This window comes from Oryctolagus cuniculus, chromosome 16 (assembly GCF_051225735.1).
Source record: "Oryctolagus cuniculus isolate XC-2025 breed Fujian yellow rabbit chromosome 16, ASM5122573v1, whole genome shotgun sequence".
Lineage (NCBI taxonomy): Eukaryota > Metazoa > Chordata > Mammalia > Lagomorpha > Leporidae > Oryctolagus > Oryctolagus cuniculus.
Genome location: NC_142882.1, coordinates 83697501 through 83721828, shown reverse-complemented (window position 1 = coordinate 83721828; position 24328 = coordinate 83697501). Strand labels below are relative to the sequence as shown.

General features: G+C 43.1%; 1 long non-coding RNA gene across 2 annotated transcripts in view; it reads left to right on the top strand.

The window, feature by feature from the left end:
* LOC149121850 (uncharacterized) overlaps positions 1-24328 on the top strand; it is a 62434-nt gene that overhangs the window by 10924 nt on the left and 27182 nt on the right. The window lies entirely within an intron of this gene.

Below are 24328 nucleotides of genomic sequence, written 5' to 3'. Positions count from 1 at the left end.
TTTTGTGTCACTTCAGTGACACAAGAAATTGGTTGCTTGCCCTTGACTATTAAGGACTAGACTTATTAAAGATTTATTTATGTATTTGAGAGAGAGGTCTTCCATCCGCTGGTTCACTCCCCAAATGGCCGCAATGGCAAGAGCTGGGCCAATCTGGAGCCAGGAGCCAGGAGCTTCTGGGTCTCCCACGAGGGTGCAGGGGCCCAAGCACTTGGGCCATCCTCTACTGCTGTCCCAGGCCACATGAGAGCTGGATCGGGGCTGGCTTTATCTCAGCGGTTCCTTTGTCTACTGAATCAGAGAGCTGGATCAGAAGTGGAGCAGCCAGGACTGGAACTGGCGCCCACGTGGGATGCCGGCGCTGCTTTACCTGGTACATACACAGTGCTAGCCCCTAGACTTACTATTTTTAAAGACATTATGAGAATTACAAGATTTGGGGTGTTTGTAGTAGGGGTGTGCGGCGATCCTGCCCTGGGCACCTGCCCGCGTGCTGCTGTGCGTGTCCGCACATGCGCAGGATGCTCCATTCCGAATTCCTGGGCTGCCACCTGCCACGTTCATTGTTTTCTTCTTGCGTGTAATTTCCCTCACAGGCCCTCTCCTGAGATACCCATCCTCATCCTGAATCCCGAGGAAAATTCCAATGGTTCCTGTTGCAGGAAATGAACGCTATGTGGCCTGCTTTGCGTGGGAGTCGGGAAATAGGTTCCTGCGTGTGCAGCCTCAGGCAGACGTCAAGGTGGATGAAAAATCCGGTCGGTCCTCTGGCCTCTGTTTTCGCATCTGTTTCATCCCGAAGAGATGAGCTGCGCTGAGGAGCAGCAGGGGCAGGGCAGGACTCAAGGTTGAGTGCAGTCTCTTTTAAGACTCGAGTTAGAAAGAAATGCGAAGCATATAAAACATGAGTAATGCAAAATCAGCTTTGTGGGCAAGAGACCGTGCTAATTACCATCTTAGCTGTCTTTGGATATTTCCCTGCTGTTCCTCTGCTAAAGAATTGGGTTTCAGCGGAGTCGCATGTGAAAACTTAGGAAGCCAGCAGCTGCTTTGGTTTATGAATGAAATTGTGGCAACTAATCTCGACATATATATAAGCAGAATATATTTAATATGTGCCACGAGCTCCTTTAAGTGTTTTATATGTTTTCCTGATCCCCATAAACCTCCTGAGTGTGCACTATTATCGTCCTCGTTGCAGAGCTGGGAACAGGGGAGCTGAGAGAACGTGCCCAGGTGGAAGAACACAGGGCAGGCTGTGTGCGCTCCAGGCTGTGCTGCGGGCGCCTCTGCCCTGCACCAGGGAGCCCCAGACTCTGTAAAGGGCCAGGGAGGAAGTGCTTTAGGCTTTGAGAAGTTCCCCTGTCACATCTCCTCGGTGTCCATGGACAACCCTTAAAGGCATGATATGGCTCTGTCCCGGTACAGCCTGTCTTTTATGGCCACAGATTTGAATTTTGGATAATGTTCACATGCTCATATTATTCTTCATTTGATTTTCTTGAACGATTTAACATGGAAGTAGCATCCTTAGCTCCTGGCTGGACGAGAACAGGAGGTGGGCCAGATTTGACTTCAGGCAGTTTTCCAACTCCTCCCAGGAACACCTCCGGCGTGCTGGTTCTGACTCGGGGGTGTAGGGGCTTACCAGATGGTCTGCATGGAGCAGGGGCTGGAGGGAGTGGTGGCTGAGTCACCCTAAGGAGCGCCAGCCTCCTGGGCTGGGATCCGTGTTCTGGGGGAAGTCTGCAGAGTCCTCCCCACTGCCCAGGAAGACCAGCAGGAGGTGTGCTGGGAGACCCTGGCTTGTCCGTCTGCCTCTCACACAGCCACTGGACGTCACCGTGACAGGCTCCATGCCGCCAGGCTGTCGTGAAAGGCTTATCCATGTAACGCAGATCCTTTGAGTCATAGCTGTTATGCAATCCGAAAAACTCCAGCAAAGAATGAAGACTACAAAAGAGGACTCTAAACACAGGAGGTGCTGGTTTTTCTCTTCTCTTCTCTTCTCTTCTCTTCTCTTCTCTTCTCTTCTCTTCTCTTCTCTTCTCTTCTCTTCTCTTCTCTTCTCTCTTTCTTATTTATTTGTTTATTTATTTATATGTTTATATGTTTGAAAGGCAGAGTTACAGAGGCAGAGGCAGACAGAGGGAGAGGTCTTCTATCCACTGGTTCACTTTGCAAATGGCCACACTAGCTGGAGCTGGGCCAATCTGAAGCCAGGAGCCAGGAGATTCTTCCAGGTCTCCCATGTGAGTACAAGGGCCCAAGCACTTGTGTTATCTTCTACTGGTTTCCCAGGCCATAGCAGAGAGGCTGGATTGGAAGTGGAGCAGCCGGCTCCCAAATGGGATGCTGGCACTGCAGGTGGCGGCTTTACCTGCTACACCACAGTGCCAGTTTTAATATTCACTCCCGTGGCTGGGGTAGAGGTGGAAAGTGAGAGACAGTGTTCCTACGGCTCTGGTAGGTGCCAGCTGTCCTCTTGGAGGCTTCCTTTAGGCGTTACACGGAAAGCACTGCTCAAAGGAGTTGTAGGCGCTCACACTTAGTAGATGAGGGCACTGGTTTGTAAATAACTGTCCAAAGGTACACCCCGGATTTTGACTCCCAATGTCTAAGTTTGATGCATGGGTGTTTTAAAATAAAAACGAGCTTGCCGGCGCCGCGGCTCACTAGGCTAATCCTCTGCCTTGCAGCGCCGGCACACCGGGTTCTAGTCCCAGTCGGGGCGCCGGATTCTGTCCCGGTTGCCCCTCTTCCAGGCCAGCTCTCTGCTGTGGCCAGGGAGTGCAGTGGAGGATGGCCCAAGTGCTTGGGCCCTGCACCCCATGGGAGACCAGGAGAAGTACCTGGCTCCTGCCATTGGATCAGCGCGGTGTGCCGCCGCAGTGCGCCTTCCGCGGTGGCCATTGGAGGGTGAACCAATGGCAAAAGGAAGACCTTTCTCTCTGTCTCTCTCTCTCACTGTCCACTCTGCCTGTCAAAAAAATAAATAAATAAAAAAATAAAAACGAGCTGCAAAGGCTCCACACCAAGCTTACACTTCTTCTCCCCCTCCCCCGATCGTATTGTGCCTGAGGAATCAGGCAGGGGGAGGGCTCCACATAAAGCATCTCACGGGCAGAAAGCCCTGCAGGGGCCCTGAGCATCTGCCTGCCTGCAGGACCACACCTCCCTTGTGTGTGAATTTTCAACCAAATAAAAACTCCAGTGAGACAAGAACCCATTCTCCTTTCACATCACAGAATCCTTGCTGTGGATGCTGCAGTCCACAAACCCAGCGATAGAACAGCCGACCACCTGCTGGCAAGGCTGGAACAGGAATTCCGACCTGGGGATCCGGAGTGCAGTGCTGTTTGTCCTAACAGTTTACTGAATGCCAGAAAAACAGCGTGGCAGTGACCGAGCCTTGCCACGGATTCAGGGTGGCGGTAGTGGCATGGGTTACGGAGATAGAGGTTTGCAGATAGGAGTGGAGCATGTTTGTGGCAGGAAGACATTCATATCACAGAACACTTTTTTTTTGAAGTTTTACCAGGTTTATTTATTGGAAAGACAGAGTTATGGAGAGACACACAGAGACAGAGAGAGAGAGAGAGCGAGCTTCCGCTCACTGGTTCACTCCCCACATGGCTGCAATGGCTGGGGTTGCTATGCTACAATGCTCGCCCCTACAGAAACCATTGACTCACATGCTCCAGTCATGCAACTTTATAGCAGCCATAGAGAAGGCAAATGGCTGGGCTGAGCTCTTGCAGGGCTGACCTGGCCGGGTGGAAAGGTCGCACCCCAACGAGGTGTAGCTGTGACAGTTGCTGATCTGCCTTGCGGACAGGAGCCCTCGCCAGTCTGGCGTGGATGCTCTCTGTGTGCTTGGGGAAACGTTGATGTAAACAGGGGTAGTGTCCAGGAAGAATTTCCTCATTCAGCCACGTGGAGGAAGAGCAGGCACAGCTAGGGAACTGCAGTTTGTTTCACCACTTCCCGCAGGTGAACAATGAACCAGGAGTCTAGCGTTTCAGGGACGTGAGCAAAGGCATTTGCCACGCAAAAGCTTCCGTTTTCTTTGAGTTCCAACCTGGGTGTGGCACCTCGTGATTTAACTACTTCTACCTTAAAGAGAAACTCACATCTCCAGGTCTGAGTGTTTAATAACAACGCAGGTAACCAGTATCCCTGTTTTCTTTCTTTCTTTCTTTTTTTTTTTTTTTTTTGACAGGCAGAGTGGACAGTGAGAGAGAGAGACAGAAACAGAGAGAAAGGTCTTCCTTTGCCGTTGGTTCACCACCCAATGGCCGCCGCGGAAGGCGCGCTGCGGCGGCACACTGCGCTGATCCGATGGCAGGAGCCAGGTGCTTCTCCTGGTCTCCCATGGGGTGCAGGGCCCAAGCACTTGGGCCATCCTCCACTGCACTCCCTGGCCACAGCAGAGAGCTGGCCTGGAAGAGGGGCAACCGGGACAGAATCCGGCGCCCTGACTGGGACTAGAACCCGGTGTGCCGGCGCCGCAAGGCAGAGGATTAGCCTAGTGAGCCACGGCGCCGGCCCAGTATCCCTGTTTTCTAAAAGATTTTTGGTAGAAGACTGCAGAGTTGGGAATAAAAGACACCTTTTTATCTCTTATTGTCCAGAATAGGAGCTCCAATTTCATGTAATTGTGTGATTCTTTCCCAGGGATAGTGAAACTGCTGGCATTGATCTTTGAGAGCTTGCGTGGGAAGTATTTCAGTGGCTTTGGCAGTGCTGACGGCCCAACCAGCCCGAGCTGTCTGTATTTTGTGAGAAGCTACAATTCATGAGATTATTGTTTGGATAAGGAAAGGATCCATTGTGCTATGTTTTAATACTGTAGTCAAATGTACTGTAATATATATTGTAGTACTGTAGTAAAATACACTGTAATACACTAAATACCACACTAAATATAGTAAAATACACTAATAATAAAACTGTAGTACTGTAGTAAAAATAATACTACAGTTTATCGTACACCACAAAGCAGTAGTTTGTCAGATACCCATGTCTCTGTATGGGAGAATCAAACTCTCTCAGTCTAAGACACATGACGGTATTTCAAGAAGTTTGCAGACAATGAAATGAAAAGATACATTTTGGTGCAAAACATTTCTGAAATTCATGCATTTCCACAAATTTTTTGAAGACCCCCTCATATTATCAGAACTGTAGCTATCTTTGCCTTACTTATGTGTCAAGCTCTGTAGAATTTGCTGCAGTTACCATTCTATGAAAGAACCTGTTTCCATTTTATTAACATAGGGTGGGTGAAGGTTGGAGGGGTAACTTCAACTGGATCTCATTTTCTCAGAGCAAAAGAAGAAGAAAAGCGAAGTCTTTATTCTTGGTAAATGAGTGACATTTGGAGAACTGAGATGTCTAGGAAGCCGAAGTTGTTAGGTTATGCTAATATTCTCCATGGAAAAACCAAAACATCATTTTCGTCTACCTTTTAAACGTCTCAAGATTAATAATATGCTTCTCCAGTTGTAAGTGATTTCCTTTGCTGTACTGATTGTGGACCTTATTCTTGACTTTTAGCCCTTACCCATCAAGCATTTAATAATATTTTATAAGCACGAACTTTGCAGATAATCTCTGCCTGAAAGACGAGTTACTGACGCGCACAGATGAAGACCTTATTTCTGATGAGCAGACTTAGCACCTGGGCTGTAGGGACCCGCGTAACGCGAAGTTCATCATAGAGCTTTACTTGCCTGCATCCCGAGGGGAAGGCTCACAGGTAGAAGTTGGTGGCCCTTAGAGGAAGATGTCCTTGCCTGCCGGCCAAGTGGAAGAGAAGTACGAGCTGCAGGAAATACAAGCTGTGATAGCAGGCGAATTGCATCGCCCTCTTGATCTTTGGCAATCAGTAACGAACTGTAAATGTGTTCAGTGTTGGTGCCAGGGAGGCCTTCTATGAAATGTACTGATTTCAGTGCTGGAAAGAATGACCGTCGTTAAGGTAGCCACCAGCAACAGAATTAAATACACAAACAAGTCAATATTTGACATTCCTCTGGAATTACTACCTCCCTTAGGGGACCTCTGGAGACTGGCAGGAGCGTGTGATGCCCCAGTGGTGTGTGGGAGCTGACTCACGCTGCCTGGTCAGAGCCAACTTCCAGACATTTTTCCAAATTGTTGTTAAACACTGTCAACCTTGTAAGTTAATTTTTAAAAATGTACTGAAAACCAAAGTGGTGACTACTCAAAATGCATGTCTGCATTCACAGTTCAGCCCTCTCTGAAGACCCCTTAAACTTTAAAATCTCCATCTGCCCCTGTTGTCTGTCTTCTGCTCCCATTTAAATCTATACACTGGGTACAGGAGACAGCTTATAGTTATTGAAAGTAATTCGAGTAAAACACAAGCACAGCAAAATGTGTTTTGCAATAGATTTTTTTTTACCTGAAATTAACCTTTAGTAATTGAATATGTGGGACTTTAAAAAAATAAAATAATACGTGTTCATTAAAGTCTGTAGAATCCAAAATAAAAGAATAGAAAAATCCCCTCCCACCCAGAGGAAGCCATTGCTAATATTTTTATTTTTATCCTTTCAGGTTATGTTGGGTGCACAAAAACATCAGCTTACTTACACTATTTTTGATCTAAGATAGGAACGAACATCTTTTCATTTCATTAAATATTCTCAGTCAACACCATTTTTGATGGCTGCAGAGTATTCACTTATATGATCGTTCTGCACTTTAGCTAACCAGTGCCACATATTTTGGGTTGTCTCCAAATTTTTTATTGCTATAGGCAATACTGAAATAGCAATATCATAGTTAAAATCTTAAACACACATCAGGTTGCCTTTTTATACATATTCTTTTTTTTTAACTTTTATTTAATGAATATACATTTCCAAAGTACGGCTTATGGATTACAATGGCTTCCCCCCATATCGTCTCTCCCACCCGCATCCCTCCCCTTTCCCACTCCCTCTCCCCTTCCATTCACATGAGGATTCATTTTCGATTCTCTTTATATACAGAACATCAGTTTAGCATACATTAAGTAAAGATTTCAACAGTTTGCTCCCACACAAACATAAATTGAAAAATAATAGATGATTTTTTAAATGATGATGAAATCAGATCAGACCTATTGTCATGTTTAATCCCAGTGAGAGTCAAGTTGGGAATTGATAATTTCTTCTTTGTTTTTTTTTTTTTTTTTTACAGAAGATCAGTTTAGTATATATTAAGTAAAGATTTCAACAGTTTGCACCCACATAGAAACACAAAGCGAAATATACTGTTTGAGTACTCATTATAGCATTAAGTCTCAATGTACAGCACATTAAGGACAGAGATCCTACATGAGGAGTAAGTGCACAGTGACTCCTGTTGTTGACTTTACAAATTGACACTCCTGTTTATGGCATCAGTAATCTCCCTATGCACCAGTCATGAGTTTCCAAGGCTATGGAAGCCTTTTGAGTTCACCGACTCTTATCTTGTTTAGACAAGGTCATTTTCAAAGTGGAGGTTCTCTCCTCCCTTCAGAGAAAGGTACCTCCTTCTTTGAAGACCTGTTCTTTCCACTGGGATCTCACTCACAGAGATCTTTCATTTAGGGTGTGGTGTTGGTTTTTTTTTTTTTTTTTTTTTTTTTTTTTTTTTTTTTTTTTTTTGCCAGAGTGTCTTGGCTTTCCATGCCTGAAATACTCTCATGGGCTTTTCAGCCAGATTGGAATGCCTTTAGGGCTGATTCTGAGGCCAGAGTGCTGTTTAGGACATCCACCATTCTATGAGTCTGCTGAGTATCTCGCTTCCCATGTTGGATCACTCTCCCCTTTATTTATTCTATCGGTTAGTATTAGCAGGTACTAGACTTGTTTATGTGCTTCCTTTGACTCTTAGTCCTTTCATTATGATCAATTGTGAACTGAAATTGATCACTTGGACTGGTGAGATGGCATTGGTACATGCCACCTTGATGGGATTAAATTGGAGTCCCCTGGTATGTTTCTAACTCTACCATTTGGGGCAAGTCAGCCTGAGCATGTCCCAAATTGTACATCTCTTCCCTCTCTTATTCCTACTCTTATGTTTAACAGGGATCACATTTCAGTTAATTTTCAACACTTAAGAATAACTGTGTATTAATTACAGAATTAAACCAGTCATATTAAGTAGAACAGACAAAAAATCTACTAAGAGGGATAATGTATTAAGTTGTTCATTAATAGTCAGGGCTATGCTGATCAAGTCACCGTTTCCCATAGTGTCCATTTCACTTCAACAGGTTTCCTTTTTGGGGTTCAGTCAGTTGTCACCGATCAGGGAGAACATATGATATTTGTCCCTTTGGGACTGGCTTATTTCACTCAGCATGATGTGTTCCAGATTCCTCCATTTTGTTGCAAATGACTGGATTTCGTTGTTTCTTACTGTGGTATAGTATTCTAAAGAGTACATATCCCATAATTTCTTTATCCAGTCTACCGTTGATGGGCATTTAGGTTGGTTCCAGGTCTTGGCTATTGTGAATTGAGCTGCAATTAACATTAGGGTGCAGACCGCTTTTTTGTTTGCCAATTTAAATTCCTTTGGGTAAATTCCAAGGAGTGGGATGGCTGGGTCGAACGGTAGGGTTATCTTCAGGTTTCTGAGGAATTTCCAGACTGACTTCCATAGCGGCTTGACCAGTTTGCATTCCCACCAACAGTGGGTTAGTGTCCCTTTTTCCCCATCCTCGCCAGCATCTGTTGTTGGTAGATTTCTGCATGTGAGCCATTCTAACCGGGGTGAGGTGAAACCTCATTGTGGTTTTGATTTGCATTTCCCTGATGGCTAATGACCTTGAACATTTTTTCATGTGCCTGTTGGCCTTTTGGATTTCCTCTTTTGAAAAATGTCTATTGAGGTCCTTGGCCCATCTCTTAAGTGGGTTGTTGGTTTTGTTTTTGTGGAGTTTCTTGATCTCTTTGTAGATTCTGGTTATTAACCCTTTATCTGTTGCATAGTTTGCAAATATTTTTTCCCATTCTGTCGGTTGTCTCTTCACTCTCCTGACTGTTTCTTTTGCAGTACAGAAACTTCTCAATTTGATGCAATCCCAATAGTTGATTTTGGCTTTGACTGCCTGTGCCTCCCGGGTCTTTTCCAGAAATTCTTTGCCTGTGCCAATATCTTGAAGGGTTTCTCCAATGTTCTCCAGTAACTTGATGGTGTCAGGTTGTAGATTTAGGTCTTTAATCCATGTTGAGTGGATTTTTGTGTAAGGTGTAAGGTAGGGGTCTTGCTTCATGATTCTGCACGTGGAAATCCAATTTTCCCAGCACCATTTATTGAATAGACTGTCCTTGCTCCAGGAATTAGTTTTAGATCCTTGATCAAATATAAGTTGGCTGTAGATGTTTGGGTTGATTCCTGGTGTTTCAATTCTGTTCCATTGGTCTATCCATCTGTTTGTGTACCAGTACCATGCTGTTTTGATTACAACTGCCCTGTAGTATGTCCTGAAATCTGGTATTGTGATGCCTCCGGCTTTGTTTTTGTTGTACAAGATTGCTTTAGCTATTCGAGGTCTCTTGTGCCTCCATATGAATTTCAGCACCATTTTTTCCAGATCTGAGAAGAAGGTCTTCGGTATCTTGATTGGTATTGCATTGAATCTATAAATTGCTTTTGGGAGAATGGACATTTTGATGATATTGATTCTTCCAATCCATGAGCATGGAAGATTTTTCCATTTCTTGGTATCCTCTTCTATTTCTTTCTTTAAGGTTTTGTAATTTTCATCGTAGAGGTCTTTAACGTCCTTGGTTAAGTTTATTCCAAGGTATTTGATTATTTTTGTAGCTATTGTGAATGGGATTGATCTTAGAAGTTCTTCCTCAGCTATGGCATTGTCTGTGTATACAAAGGGTGTTGATTTTTGTGCATTGATTTTATATCCTGCTACTTTGCCAAAATCTTCTATGAGTTCCAATAGTCTCTTAGTAGAGTTCTTTGGGTCCCCTAAATAAAGAATCATGTCATCTGCAAAGAGGGATAGTTTGAGTTCTTCCTTCCCAATTTGTATCCCTTTAATTTCTTTTTCTTGCCTAATAGCTCTGGCTAGAACCTCCAGAACTATATTGAATAGCAGTGGTGAGAGTGGGCATCCCTGTCTGGTACCAGATCTCAGTGGAAATGCTTCCAACTTTTCCCCATTCAATAGGATGTTGGCTGTGGGTTTTTCATAGATTGCTTTGATTGTATTGAGGAATGTTCCTTCCAAACCCAGTTTGCTTAGAGTTTTCATCATGAAGGGGTGTTGTATTTTATCAAATGCTTTCTCGGCATCTATTGAGATAATCATATGGTTTTTCTTCTGCAGTCTGTTAATGTGGTGTATCACATTGATTGTCTTGCGCACATTAAACCATCCCTGCATACCAGGGATAAATCTCACTTGGTCTGGGTGGATGATCTTTCTGATGTGTTGTTGCATTCTATTGGCGAGAATTTTATTGAGGATTTTTGCATCTATGTTCATCAGGGATATTGGTCTGCAATTCTCTTTCAGTGCTGCATCTTTTTCCGGCTTAGGAATTAAGGTGATGCTGGCTTCATAGAAAGAATTTGGGAGGATTCCCTCTTCTTTGATTGTTCTGAATAGTTTGAGAAGAATTGGAGTTAGTTCTTCTTTAAATGTCTGGTAGAATTCAGCCATGAATCCATCTGGTCCTGGGCTTTTCTTTGTTGGGAGGGCCTTTATTACTGTTTCAATTTCTGTCTCAGTTATGGGTCTGTTTAGGTTTTCGATGTCTTCCTGGTTCAATTTAGGTAGGTTGCATGTGTCCAGGAATCTATCCATTTCTGATAGGTTTCCCTGTTTGCTGGCATACAAGTCCTTGTAGTAATTTCTGATGATTCTTTTTATTTCTGTGGTGTCTGTTGTTACATTTCCTTTTTCATCTCTGATTTTATTGATTTGGGTCTTTTCTATTCCTTTTTTAGTTAGTTGGGCCAATGGGGTGTCAATTTTGTTAATTTTTTCAAAAAACCAGCTCCTCGTTTGGCTGATTTTTTGTAATGTTTTTCTTGATTCAATCCTGTTGATTTCTTCTCTGATTTTAATTATTTCTCTTCTCCTACTAGATTTGGGTCTGGTTTGCTGTAGGTTTTCTAGATCCTTGAGGTGAATAGAAAGCTCATCTATTTGGTGCCTTTCCAATTTCTTGATGTAGGCACCTATTGATATAAACTTTCCTCTTAACACTGCTTTTGCTGCGTCCCATAAGTTTTGGTATGTTGTGCTGTTATCCTCATTTACTTCCAGAAAGTTTTTGATTTCTCTTTTAATTTCTTCTATGACCCATTGTTCATTGAGGAGCATGTTGTTCAATCTCCATGTGTTTGCGTATGCTCTAGGGATTCCTGAGTTGCTAATTTCCAACTTCATTCCTTTATGGTCTGAGAAGCTGCATGGTATGATTCTAATTCTTTTGAATTTTCTGAGACTTGCTTTATGGCCTAGTATGTGGTCAGTCCTAGAGAAGGTTCCATGTACTGCTGAGAAGAATGTAAAATCTTTAGCTGTAGGATTGAAAGTTCTGTAGATATCTGTTAGATCCATTTGGGCTATAGTGTCGTTTAAATCTACTGTATCCTTGTTGATCTTCTGTCCTATTGATCTGTCTATTTCTGAGAGTGGAGTATTGAAGTCCCCCAGTACTATTGTATTGGGGTCTAAGTCTCCCTTTAAGTCTGTTAACAAATCTTTTAGATAAACTGGTGCCCTGTAGTTAGGTGCATATACATTGATAATTGTTATATCTTCTTGTTGTATTGATCCCTTAATCATTATATAGTGCCCCTCTTTGTCTCTCTTAACAGTTTTTGCGGTAAAGTTTATGTTGTCCGATATTAGGGTGGCTACACCTGCTCTTTTTTCATTTCTGTTGGCATGGTATATCTTTTTCCAGCCTTTCACTTTCAGTCTGTATGGATCTTTGTTGGAAAGATGTGTTTCTTGTAAGCAGCAAATAGATGGGTTTTGTTCCTTAACCCAATCAGCCAATCGGTGTCTTTTAACTGGACAGTTCAGGCCATTAACGTTCAATGTGACTAATGAAAAGTGGTAACTTTGCCCTGCCATTTACCAAAGATAAGTTCTAATATATGCTTTGAATCCCCTGTGATCTTTTGCTGTGAGGTTTCCTTCCTTTATCTTCTTTCATATTGATGACCGTGTTTCTGTGTTTCTGTGTGTAACACATCTTTAAGCATCTGTTGCAGGGCTGGACGAGTGGCGACAAATTCTTTCAATTTCTGTTTGCTATGAAAAGTCTTTATTTCACCTTCATTCACAAATGAGAGCTTTGCAGGATATAATATTCTGGGCTGGCAATTTTTCTGTTAGTACCTGGGCTATATCTCGCCATTCCCTCCTAGCTTGTAGAGTTTCTGATGAGAAGTCAGCTGTGAGTCTGATTGGAGATCCTCTGAGAGTAATCTGACGTTTCTCTCTTGCACCTTTTAGGATCTTTTCTTTATGTTTCACTGTGGAGAGTTTAATTACAACGTGTCGTGGTGAGGATCTCTTTTGGTCGTGTTTATTAGGGGTTCTGTGAGCTTCCTGTACTAGGATTTCTCTGTCCTTCTCCAAACCTGGGAAATTTTCTGCTAATATCTCACTAAAAAGGCCTTCTAATCCTTTCTCCCTCTCCATGCCTTCAGGAACTCCTAGAACCCGAATGTTGGGTTTTTTAATAGTATCCTGAAGATTCCTTACAATATGTTTTAGATTTCTAATTTCCTCTTCTTTTCTTTGGTCTGACTGTATCCTTTCCTGTTCTCTGTCTTCTAAGTCCGATATTCTCTCTTCTGCTTCACCCATTCTGTTTGTAAGGCTCTCTATTGTGTTTTTTCATTTGATCTATTGAATTCTTCACTTCAGTCACTATCACAGTTTCCTGTTGTACTAGTTGTTTCATTTCATTTTGATTCCTCCTTAATATTTCATTTTCACGAGAGAGATTTTCTATCTTGTCCATTAAGGATTTCTGTAGTTCAAGAATTTGTTTTTGAGAACTTCTTAATGTTCTTATCAATTTTTTGAGATCTGCTTCTTGCATTTCTGCTATGTCATCATCTTCATAATCTTGAATTGGGGTGTCTTTTTCATTTGAGGGCGTCATGGTGACTTCCTTGTTTTTATTTCCTCGGTTTTTGCGTTTGTTATTTGGCATATTGGAGATATTTGGTTTCTTCACTGTGGTGCTTTTTCTTGTTATACTATGACTCTAGATTAAGTGGACTATCTGTTTTTGATGGAGCCTTAGGGCTTGAAATGGGTGTGGCCTGAGAGCTCTGTTTGGTGTGCCAAAGGTGACACTCCCAGGTTAGGTGTGGTAAATCTCTCTCTCTCTTTCTTTTTTTGATTCAAAAGGGAAGTAATTCCGCACAGCTGAACGAAGTTGGAGGTAGTTAGCAGGCAAATGATATACCCACAGCAGCCAGAGATTGGAAGCTCTTTCCTGAGGACCACACAGGGAATCTGTTCGGCCCTCAGAGTGGGCTCAAAGTCTCCTTCAGTCTCCCACTGGGTTGCCAAAGTTACAGAATTGTAGCGTCTCTGGAGAGTGCTCACGTGAATTCCGTGAGTTCTCTCCCCCACCGTCTCTTTTTTCACAGTCTCAGTTCAGTAGCACCACAAATTTACTAGGTCCTAATCTCCTGTTAATTCGCCCTGCCCAGAGTAAGGTTTTTCTGCTAGGCTCAGGCCTGGTGCAGACCTGAGGTCGCTCTGCTTATGACGTATGTCCAAGATGGCGCCTGCTCTTTGTCTTGCTCACCCTTGAGAAGTGAGTGGAGAGACAGAAACCCGTGTCCGTACCAGTCACCTTTTTTTTTTCTCTCTCTCTCTTCCAGTTAGCCTGGTGAACTCTCCCCCCCCCCCCCGGGGGTTGTTCCCTCTAGTCTCCTCTCTCCACTTGCCTGCCGGTGTCTCGGGCTATTGAGGTTCGGCTCACCTCGCGTTCCAGCGCTGGTGTGTTGAGTCTGCCACTGGTGTCCCGAACTGTGGGCTCCCACGCTCTCCACGCAGGTCCGCTGTGAATCACGCGTTCTGGAAGAGTTTCTTCTGCTGTTTCCTCCCCTACTCTTCCTTGAACCTGCAGTATCTCCACTTTTATTAAACTATCTCTCCCCGGACTATCAGTGTGCTCCCTTCCTATTCCGCCATCTTGCCTCCTCCCCTTATACATATTCTTAAAACTGGACTTGCTGGGATAAAATTTTGAAATTAATGATGGTTACTGCAAATTGCTAGTTCAGAACAAATTTGTTCTTCTATCAACAGGCTATCAGAGCATTTAGGTATTTACAGAGAAAGGTTTGTGGTGACATCATTGCCTGTTTCTGCTGTTATAGACGTGGGTTGTAGCATGAGTTGCTAAAACATGAGTTGTTAAGCAGGTTATCACTAAGTGTAAGGTTTATGGGCATTTCCTTACTTAATTTTCCATTATGTTCAACTTGTAGCATTTTTATAGTGAGCATTAAAAGGAGAGTCCTGTTAATTAAAATAAATAAAGTTTATTACATTAGCAATACCCTACCCTTAGCAAAATTAAAAAGCAAAAGACAAATAAAAAATTGTGACATATTTAACAATCAGATAATTTCATATATATGTTTTATATGACATATATATATGAAATATAAATCTGTGAAATGGAGAAGTGTTTTTGATAGATTCATCCTGTCACTTGTACTCTGCCCTTTCCCTATCCCCTTTCATGTGTAACTCCACCCACACCTTTGGCCTCATCTACCCACACCCATCATCACCTACAATCTGATATCCACCCACAGACACTAGTGCACACCTGCTGTCAACTCACACTCATCCTTACACTCCCACATCCCCCACACCAACCCATGCTTACCCACCCTTACCTGTAATACACACACACACTCACACACACACACCCTCACCTGCAGTCCTGTGCACACATATAAACCCTCACCCATATATACCCACTCGCACCTACAAACCGCATCCACCCATGTCCAAATCTCTCTACCTAGTAATTGGATGTGATGTCTTCTAAAGCTTTATAAACTCTACTTTTAAAAACCAGTGATGAATTAGTCTGGAATTAAGTCACTCTCTGGTTTTACAGACAAAGTTTTAAATGACTAAGTGATTGAATAAGGCCACTCGGCTAGCAGATTAGCAGATTTTCTTTCCTTTTTTTTTTTTTTTTTACAGGCAGAGTAGACAGTGAGAGAGAAAGACAGAGAGAAAGGTCTTCCTTTGCCCTTGGTTCACCACCCAATGGCCGCCGCGGCCGGTGCACCGCGCTGATCCAAAGGCAGGAACCAGGTGCCTCTCCTGGTCTCCCATGGGGTGCAGGGCCCAAGCACTTGGGCCATCCTCCACTGCACTCCCTGGCCACAGCAGAGAGCTGGCCTGGAAGAGGGGCAACCGGGACAGAATCTGGCCCCCTGACTGGGACTAGAACGCGGTGTGCCGGTACCGCAAGGCAGAGGATTAGCCTAGTGAGCTGTGGCGCCGGCCAATAGCTAGCAGATTCTAAAAGTCCCAGAAAGGTCCTCGGTACCCTGGAACTCTGATGGGTGTCCTCTCACTCACAGCACAGCTATTCACGGTCATCACTTGAATAACACCCCAGCTCTCTCTCTCTCTGTGTAACATTGCACAGGTGAACTCTGAAACTGAGGAAGTGGGGCCTGAGGTTGCCCATGTGATAGATCCAAGTCCCACCCCCCCTTTCTGCCATTTCACTCAGAGGGTGGTGGCTTTACAAAACCATAAACCCACCCGCCTTACTAGCCTCTGATGTGAGACTGAGCATGACCGTCAGAGTGAAAGTGCAGCGCATGTGGAATTGGGGTAAAATATGTATGACACATGTATCCGATAAATAATTAATATTCAGAATATATAAAGAGCTCTTGCAGTTCAATAAGAAAGTTATTTAAAATATGAGTGAAGGACTTAAATAGATTGTTCTCCAGAGAAGATATACAAATGGTCAGCAAACTTATGAAGAGATGCTCAACATAAATGCTTATCAGGGGAATTCCAAGTCCAAACCACAAGGAGATATCACCTCTCACCTGTTAAGATGTTAGGATGGCCAACGTAAAACAATCAGAAAACAAGGTTTGATGGGAACTGTTGATGGGGTGGGTTAAGTGCCCAGGTGAAGTCTCAGCTTGGGACAGCTGCATCCCATTTCAGAATGCCTGATTGGAGTCTCAGCTCCTCTCCTTCTGACCCAACTTGCTACTAAGGAGCACCATGGGAGGCAGCAGATGACGGCTCGCTTGGGTCCCAGCCCCCAGTGGGAGACCTGAATGGAGTTCCTGGCTCCTGGCTTTGGCATGACCTAGCCCTGGCTGCTATAGACATTGCAGAAATGAACTCGTGGACAGAAGATCTCTCTGTCTCCTGCCTTTCGCATAAATGGAAAAACAAATGTTGAAAAACCCCACAAAGCCCAATTATTTATAAAAACAAGTTTCAACCATTGTAAAAAAACAGAAGAGAGGTTCCTCAAATAACTGAAAACAACATTAGCTCCTGATCCAACAAGCCCACTATTACGTATTGAAAAGAATTGAAAGCAGGATTTTAAAGGCATAGTAGCACTTTCATGTTCATTGCTGCCTTGTTCACAACAGCCGAGGTGCAGAAGCCCCGAGAATGTCCACGGGTAGATGAATGGAAAAGGAAATGTGGTGATTCAATACAATGGACTCTAATCCAGCTTTATAAGAGGGAGTTCCCATCCTGTGCCATGACACGGGTCAGTCATCAAAAGACAATAGCTTGTTTCCACGGCTGGGTGGTGTCTAAAGTGATCAAACACACAGAAACCAAGAATGTGCTTGCCAGCAGGTGGGAGGAGGCAGAACTAGGGAGTTGTTCACTGGGTGTGGACTTTCAGTTGTGCAAATCGAGAACGTCCTAGGGAACTCTTGTGCCGCAGTGGGCACAGGGTTAACGCAAGTGCGCTGTACACTTAGCAGTTGTTGCAAGACTAAGTTATGACATGCGATTCTTAATCGCGTTAAAAAGAAGAATAAGAATTAGCTTGAGACCTAACTCTGGCCAGTAAGATGGGAAAGGAAGTCAGAGAGGGGGCAGCCAGGAGCTCTGCTTGCTCTTAAAGTGATGAAAGAAAGGGTTGTTTGGAACTGTTACATCTCCTTCATTGCCAAACTGAGGGTGAACACAGCCAGCTCACGGGAAACCGACTGATCACTGACTTACTGCATGGCAGCTGCCGTGCTTCGAGGAATACATTTCCCAATTAATTAATCTCCCTCGATCAGTGTTTCCTGTTACTTAGAGCACAGAATCTCCTTTCTTGAAAACCACAGAAGGGGCTGGCGCTGTGGCATGGCAGGTGGACCTGCAGCTTGCAGTGCCAGCATCTCATATGGGCTCCAGTTTGAGTCCCGGCTGCTCCACTTCCAGTCCAGCTCTCTGCTGTGCCTGGGAGAGCAGAGGAGGATGGGCCAAATGCTTGGGCCCTGCACCCGCGGGAGACCCAGAGGAGGCTCCTGACTCCTGGCTATGGATCAGGACAGCTCCGGCTATTGCGGCCAGTTGGGGAGTGAACCAGCAGAATGGAGGATTCTCTCTTTCGTTCTCTCTCTCTCTTTCTCTTCCCCCCCCCCTCTCTCTCTCTGTGGTTCTACTTCTCTCCATAACTCTTTCAAATGAATAAATAAATATTTTTTTAAAGAAAACCCACAGAAAACCTTTCTAATATTAGATGATGTAAATGATCCAGCTATTTAAAAAATAGGAGCAGGTGTTTACTCTGCTGCATCAGGGTACCTGCGTTCAGTCATTGGATCTCGCGCCCAAGTGTAGCTTCCTGTAAATGCAGAAGGAGAGGCAGTGGTGAGGATTCAAGGAGTTAGGCTTCTGGCCACCCGTGCATGTGACAGACTACAGGTGTTCCCAGCTCCCAGATCTCAGCCTCAGAGCAGGGCAGGCATTTGGGTAGAAAACCAGAAGATGGGAGAGCTCTCTGCCTCTCAAATCAATAAAACAATTTTTTAAAAACTACATACATTAGACCTAATCTCTTTGAATTATTTATTAAAAATATAAAAAAGAACTTTCTTTTTAAAATCAGACATTAAGTTACAATTAACATATGGTAGTCTCCCCTTTTTAAGTACAGTTTTGAGATTGGTGCATGTGTATGTGTTTATGGATTAGTCTTATGCTCATTTAATAAGCAAAGCCTTATGAAGACACTGTCCTGGTTTACTTAAGAACATGTCAGGGCAGGCATTTAGTCTGGTGGAGGAAGTGCCCTCACCCACAGCACAGTGTCTGCGTCTAGTCCCTGACAGCAGCTCCAGGTTCGTTTCCTGCTGATGCAAACCCTGGGAGGCTACAGGTGATGCCTCCAGGTTCTAGGTCCCTGCCGCCCACGTGGGAGGCCTGATTGAGTTCTCAGCTCAACCCAGGGCTGCTGTAGACATCTGCGCCAGTGAACCAGCAGGTGGCAACTGTGTGTCTCTGTGTATCTCTCTCCCTCTCAATTTTTTAAAAAAAGAAGGAAAAATTTCTCTCTAAATGGCATAAATTCTTTTATATTTGCAGCACCAAATTAACTCATCAAAGAGTCAAAAAAACATTTGTAGAGAGAGAAAAGAATTCATTTTAGATCAGTATCTTGAGTACCACAAAGTGCTCTGTTCACAATCATACTTTGTTGCTAATCATTTCTGTTTGCAATAACCAAGGACTATGCATTTCTCTCTCCTCCCCTTTCTCTCTCCCTCTCTCCCTCTCTCCCTCTCTCTCTCTTTCTCTCCCTTTCTCCCTCTCTGAAAGTTTAAAGTCCCAAGAAACCCCTCAGACCTGGGCAAGGTTTCTCAGCCTCAGGACTATGGACATTTCAAGCTAGTGAGCCCTTTGTAGTGGGGACTGTCTGGTGCCTGGTGTGGGATTGAAGACCCCTATTCTTAGAGGATTGAATGTGCTTGTGTTCTCATGGGAAGGTATTTGATATGTTTTTCTTGATTTTTGCCTTTCTCAGTTAACAATGTTACATAGACATATCATCAACAGCATAGTACCGCTGTAGCTTGTCCATTTTAATTACTCTGTAATGTTGTATGTATTTTATACACCATTCCTCTATTACCTCTCCTTGCCTTAACATGCCCTGATGCAGTAATCATCAGTGTGCATGTGTCACAGCCTTCGGTGCTATTTGTTCTGTAGAAGTTCCTAGAAGTCGGATTAGTGAATCAAGGATACTCCTAATTTAGTAGATTTGCCAGATAGCTTTCTAGAAAAGCACTGATGGTTTCCATTTTTCTTGATATTAATGTTAAAACAGTGACTAAAAAAATAAAACAATAAAATAAAATAAAAAAAAAATAATTATTATGTACTGACCCGTATTCTCGATATTCTTTCCATAGTACTTTAGTATTTTTTTATTTTTAAAGATTTTATTTATTTATTTATTTATTTTAACTTTTGTTTAATGAATATAAATTTCCAAAGTACGGCTTATGGATTACAATGGCTTCCCCCCCATAACGTCCCTCCCACCATTAACCCTCCCCTTTCCCACTCCCTCTCCCCTTCCATTCACATGAGGATTCATTTTCGATTCTCTTTATATACAGAAGATCAGTTTAGCATACATTAAGTAAAGATTTCAACAGTTTGCTCCACACAGAAACATAAAGTGAAAAATAATAGATGATTTTTTAGATGATGATGAAATCAGATCAGACCTATTGTCATGTTTAATCCCAGTGAGAGTCAAGTTGGGAATTGAAAATTTCTTCTTCTTCTTCTTCTTCTTCTTCTTCTTCTTCTTCTTTTTTTTTTACAGAAGATCAGTTTAGTATACATTAAGTAAAGATTTCAACAGTTTGCACCCACATAGAAGCACAAAGTGAAATATACTGTTTGAGTACTCGTTATAGCATTAAGTCTCAACGTACAGCACATTAAGGACAGAGATCCTACATGAGGAGTAAGTGCACAGTGACTCCTGTTGTTGACTTTACAAATTGACACTCCTGTTTATGTCATCAGTAATCACCCTATGCACCAGTCATGAGTTTCCAAGGCTATGGAAGCCCCTTGAGTTCTCCGACTCTTATCTTGTTCAGACAAGGTCATAGTCAAAGTGGAGGTTCTCTCCTCCCTTCAGAGAAAGGTACCTCCTTCTTTGAAGACCTGTTCTTCCCACTGGGATCTCACTCACAGAGATCATTCATTTAGGTGTTTTGTTTTTTTTTTTTTTTTTTTTTTTTTTTTTTTTTGCCAGAGTGTCTTGGCTTTCCATGCCTGAAATACTCTCATGGGCTTTTCAGCCAGATTGGAATGCCTTTAGGGCTGATTCTGAGGCCAGAGTGCTGTTTAGGACATCCGCCATTCTATGAGTCTGCTGAGTACCTCACTTCCCATGTTGGATCACTCTCCCCTTTATTTATTCTGTTAGTATTAGCAGGTACTAGACTTGTTTATGTGCTCCCTTTGACTCTTAGAACTTTCATTATGATCAATTGTGAACTGAAATTGATCACTTGGACTAGTGAGATGGCATTGGTACATGCCACCTTGATAGGATTAAATTGGAGTCCCCTGGTATGTTTCTAACTCTACCATTTGGGGCAAGTCAGCCTGAGCATGCCCCAAATTGTACATCTCTTCCCTCTCTTATTCCCACTCTTATGTTTAACAGGGATCACATTTCAGTTAAATTTCAACACTTAAGAATAACTGTGTATTAATTACAGAATTAAACCAGTCATATTAAGTAGAACAGACAAAAAAACTACTAAGAGGGATAATGTATTAAATTGTTCATTAATAGTCAGGGCTATGCTGATCAAGTCACCGTTTCCCATAGTGTCCATTTCACTTCAACAGGTTTCCTTTTTGGTGTTCAGTCAGTCGTCACCGATCAGGGAGAACATATGGTATTTGTCCCTTTGGGACTGGCTTATTTCACTCAGCATGATGTGTTCCAGATTCCTCCATTTTGTTGCAAATGACTGGATTTCGTTGTTTCTTACTGTGGTATAGTATTCTAAAGAGTACATATCCCATAATTTCTTTATCCAGTCTACCGTTGATGGGCATTTAGGTTGGTTCCAGGTCTTGGCTATTGTGAATTGTGCTGTAATAAACATTAGGGTGCAGACCGCTTTTTTGTTTGCCAATTTAAATTCCTTTGGGTAAATTCCAAGGAGTGGGATGGCTGGGTCGAATGGTAGGGTTATATTCAGGTTTCTGAGGAATCTCCAGACTGACTACAGTAGATTTAAATGACACTATAGCCCAAATGGATCTAACAGATATATACAGAACTTTCAATCCTACAGCTAAAGATTTTACATTCTTCTCAGCAGTACATGGAACCTTCTCTAGGATTGACCACATACTAGGCCATAAAGCAAGTCTCAGCAAATTCAAAAGAATTAGAATCATACCATGCAGCTTCTCAGACCATAAAGGAATGAAGTTGGAAATTAGCAACTCAGGAATCCCTAGAGCATACACAAACACATGGATATTGAACAACATGCTCCTGAATGAACAATGGGTCATAGAAGAAATTAAAAGAGAAATCAAAAACTTTCTGGAAGTAAATGAGGATAACAGCACAACATACCAAAACTTATGGGACGCAGCAAAAGCAGTGTTAAGAGGAAAGTTTATATCAATAGGTGCCTACATCAAGAAATTGGAAAGACACCAAATAGATGAGCTTTCAATTCACCTCAAGGATCTAGAAAACCTACAACAAACCAGACCCAAATCTAGTAGTAGAAGAGAAATAATTAAAATCAGAGAAGAAATCAACAGGATTGAATCCAAAAAAACATTACAAAAAATCAGTCAAACGAGGAGCTGGTTGTTTGAAAAAATAAACAAAATTGACATCCCATTGGCCCAACTAACTAAAAAAAGAAGAGAAAAGACCCAAATCAATAAAATCAGAGATGAAAAAGGAAACGTAACAACAGACACCACAGAAATAAAAAGAATCATCAGTACTTTAGTATTTTTAATTAGTTGCTTACTTTCTTGTCCTCTGATTTGTCAGTCTCATTAAACTTTTGAATTTTCAGCACTTATGGGGGATGAGATTAAGAGAGAGAGAGAGAGAGAGAGAGAGAGAGAGAGAGGTCGGTCTTCTATTTGCTGGTTTACTCCCCATATGGCTGCCGTGGCCAGGGCTAGGCCAGGCTGCAGCCAAGAGCTTCTTCCAGGTCTCCCACTTGGGTACAGGGGCCCAAGGACTTGGGCCATCTTCCACTGCTCTTCCAGGTGCATTAGCAGGGAGCTGGATTGGAAGTGGAACAGCTGGGACTCGAACCGGCAGCCATATGGGATGTTGGTGCTGCAGGCAGTGGCTTTACCTGCTATACAGAGCCAGTCCCCAACATCTGTTTCTTTAGTTGTTATTTGAAAGATAATGTTCATTATTACTCCCTGCACAATGCTTGATTTCCTCACAATGAGATTTTAGAATAATTTTCTCCACTGCTTTTTTTCTTAGCCTCCTTTGATTGCTTTTTATTTTTTTAAATATCTATTTATTTATTTTCCGTCACTTCCTTCCCCAAATGGCTGCAATGCTGGAGCTGGGCCAAGCCCAAGCCAGGAGCTTCATCCAGGTCTCCCACATGGGTGCAGGGCCCCAGGTGCCCACCCTGCTTTCCCAGGTGTATCCACAGGGAGCTGAATTGGAAGTGCAGCGGCGGGACCTTGCCCATATGAGATGCTGGTGCGGCTGGTGACTCAACCCCCTCTGGTTGCTTTAGAAAAGCTCTATTTCTCTCCTCTCAAATCACCTGCTCCTAGGCATTGCTGAGCGGTTTTAGAACTTTCAGTTCAGGACAGTTATTAGAACATAAGGGTATTTAAGTGTTCACGAAAAATAGAATTAAGAAATAAGTTTATTTTTGTGCAAAAAGTTTTTTTTAAATAAATGCAAAGTTTTTTCATGATGCATATTTTCCATGAACTTTTTGAAGGCTCCATATCTCCGGTACTGTGTCTCTTCAATTTCAGTGTTTCTTACTTTTAGTTATTCTTTATATCCTCAAGCAATTTATTATTATCAATTTCGATTTAAATGCAGTTACATGGCCAAACTCATTGCTTAGTACTCTTGCCGTTTTTCTTTCTTTTGCATAGATGATAATCTCTGTTCACATTTACTTATTGTTGGAAACCTTTCCTTAAGTGATGTATTTTCTGCATCGTTGCTTATGCAGGAGTCAGTGGTGGGCATGGGAGAGCTGGGCCCCAGGTCTCCTCTCTCACTCCTCTGGGGATCCTTCGGCTCTTGTTTGAGTGCAGAGGAGACATTCCCTGCCAGTCTGACTAAGGGGCAACCTGTTTCTTCTGTCTCACTGCTTGTAAGGTTGCTTCTTTGTTCTTGGGGTTTGGGAATTTCTAGACTGTCCCTTGGTGTGTGCCTATTAAGAACTGAGAAAAGTTCTGTTATTTCTTTGATTATAACCTGTTCCTTCGTTTCTTCCTTATTTCTGGAACAGCTATTTGCATGATAGCCTCTTGGGTTTATCTTGCAGTTCTCTAATATCTTTGCTCAGGAACTGAACCTCTGTTTCCCACCGTGCCTGAAATGTTTCTTTGACGCGGCTTTCCAAGCCGTGGTTTCCGTGTAGCCCCTGCCATGCACCCAGGTTTGCTCCTTGTAGTGCAAGCCAGCATCTGGACTCACGTGTCTCCCGGGATAAAAGAGACAGATGACCGAGAAGGCAGAGCGATCATGAACGCCACTGCTCAGTCTCAGACTTTATGGAGTAAAAACTGGTACCACGCAGAGGAAACATGGCCCAGCCCACGGTCTCCCCGGGGGGCCTTTCACACCGCGCTCTCCGCACAGTGAGATCCATCAGGCAGGAAATCAGAGAGGAGCCAGGGTGACCAGCAAGCACGCAGACCTCCATACATGCACACGACTGTGTGCCCCACGCAAGGCAAATGCACGTTCTTTCCAAGTTCATCATACAATAGAGCAACGCTCAGCTATAAAAAGACGTTGTTTACTGACCGCAGTGGCATTGAAAGAAAAGCAACAGAAATATTAACTACTCTAGACGTGGCTGCCTTTTTAAAAACGTGTTTCCGTGAAATTTTAGTAAAACATAGTGTGTGAAATTAATCTAAAACTTTGGAGCTAACATGAAAACAGTACATTACTATCACCATGGTAGCATTCACCTGCTGTAATTTATGAATATGGAGTCTTGGCAGGGAAACACGGTATCTGGGTGTTTAACAGCCATGTACTACCCT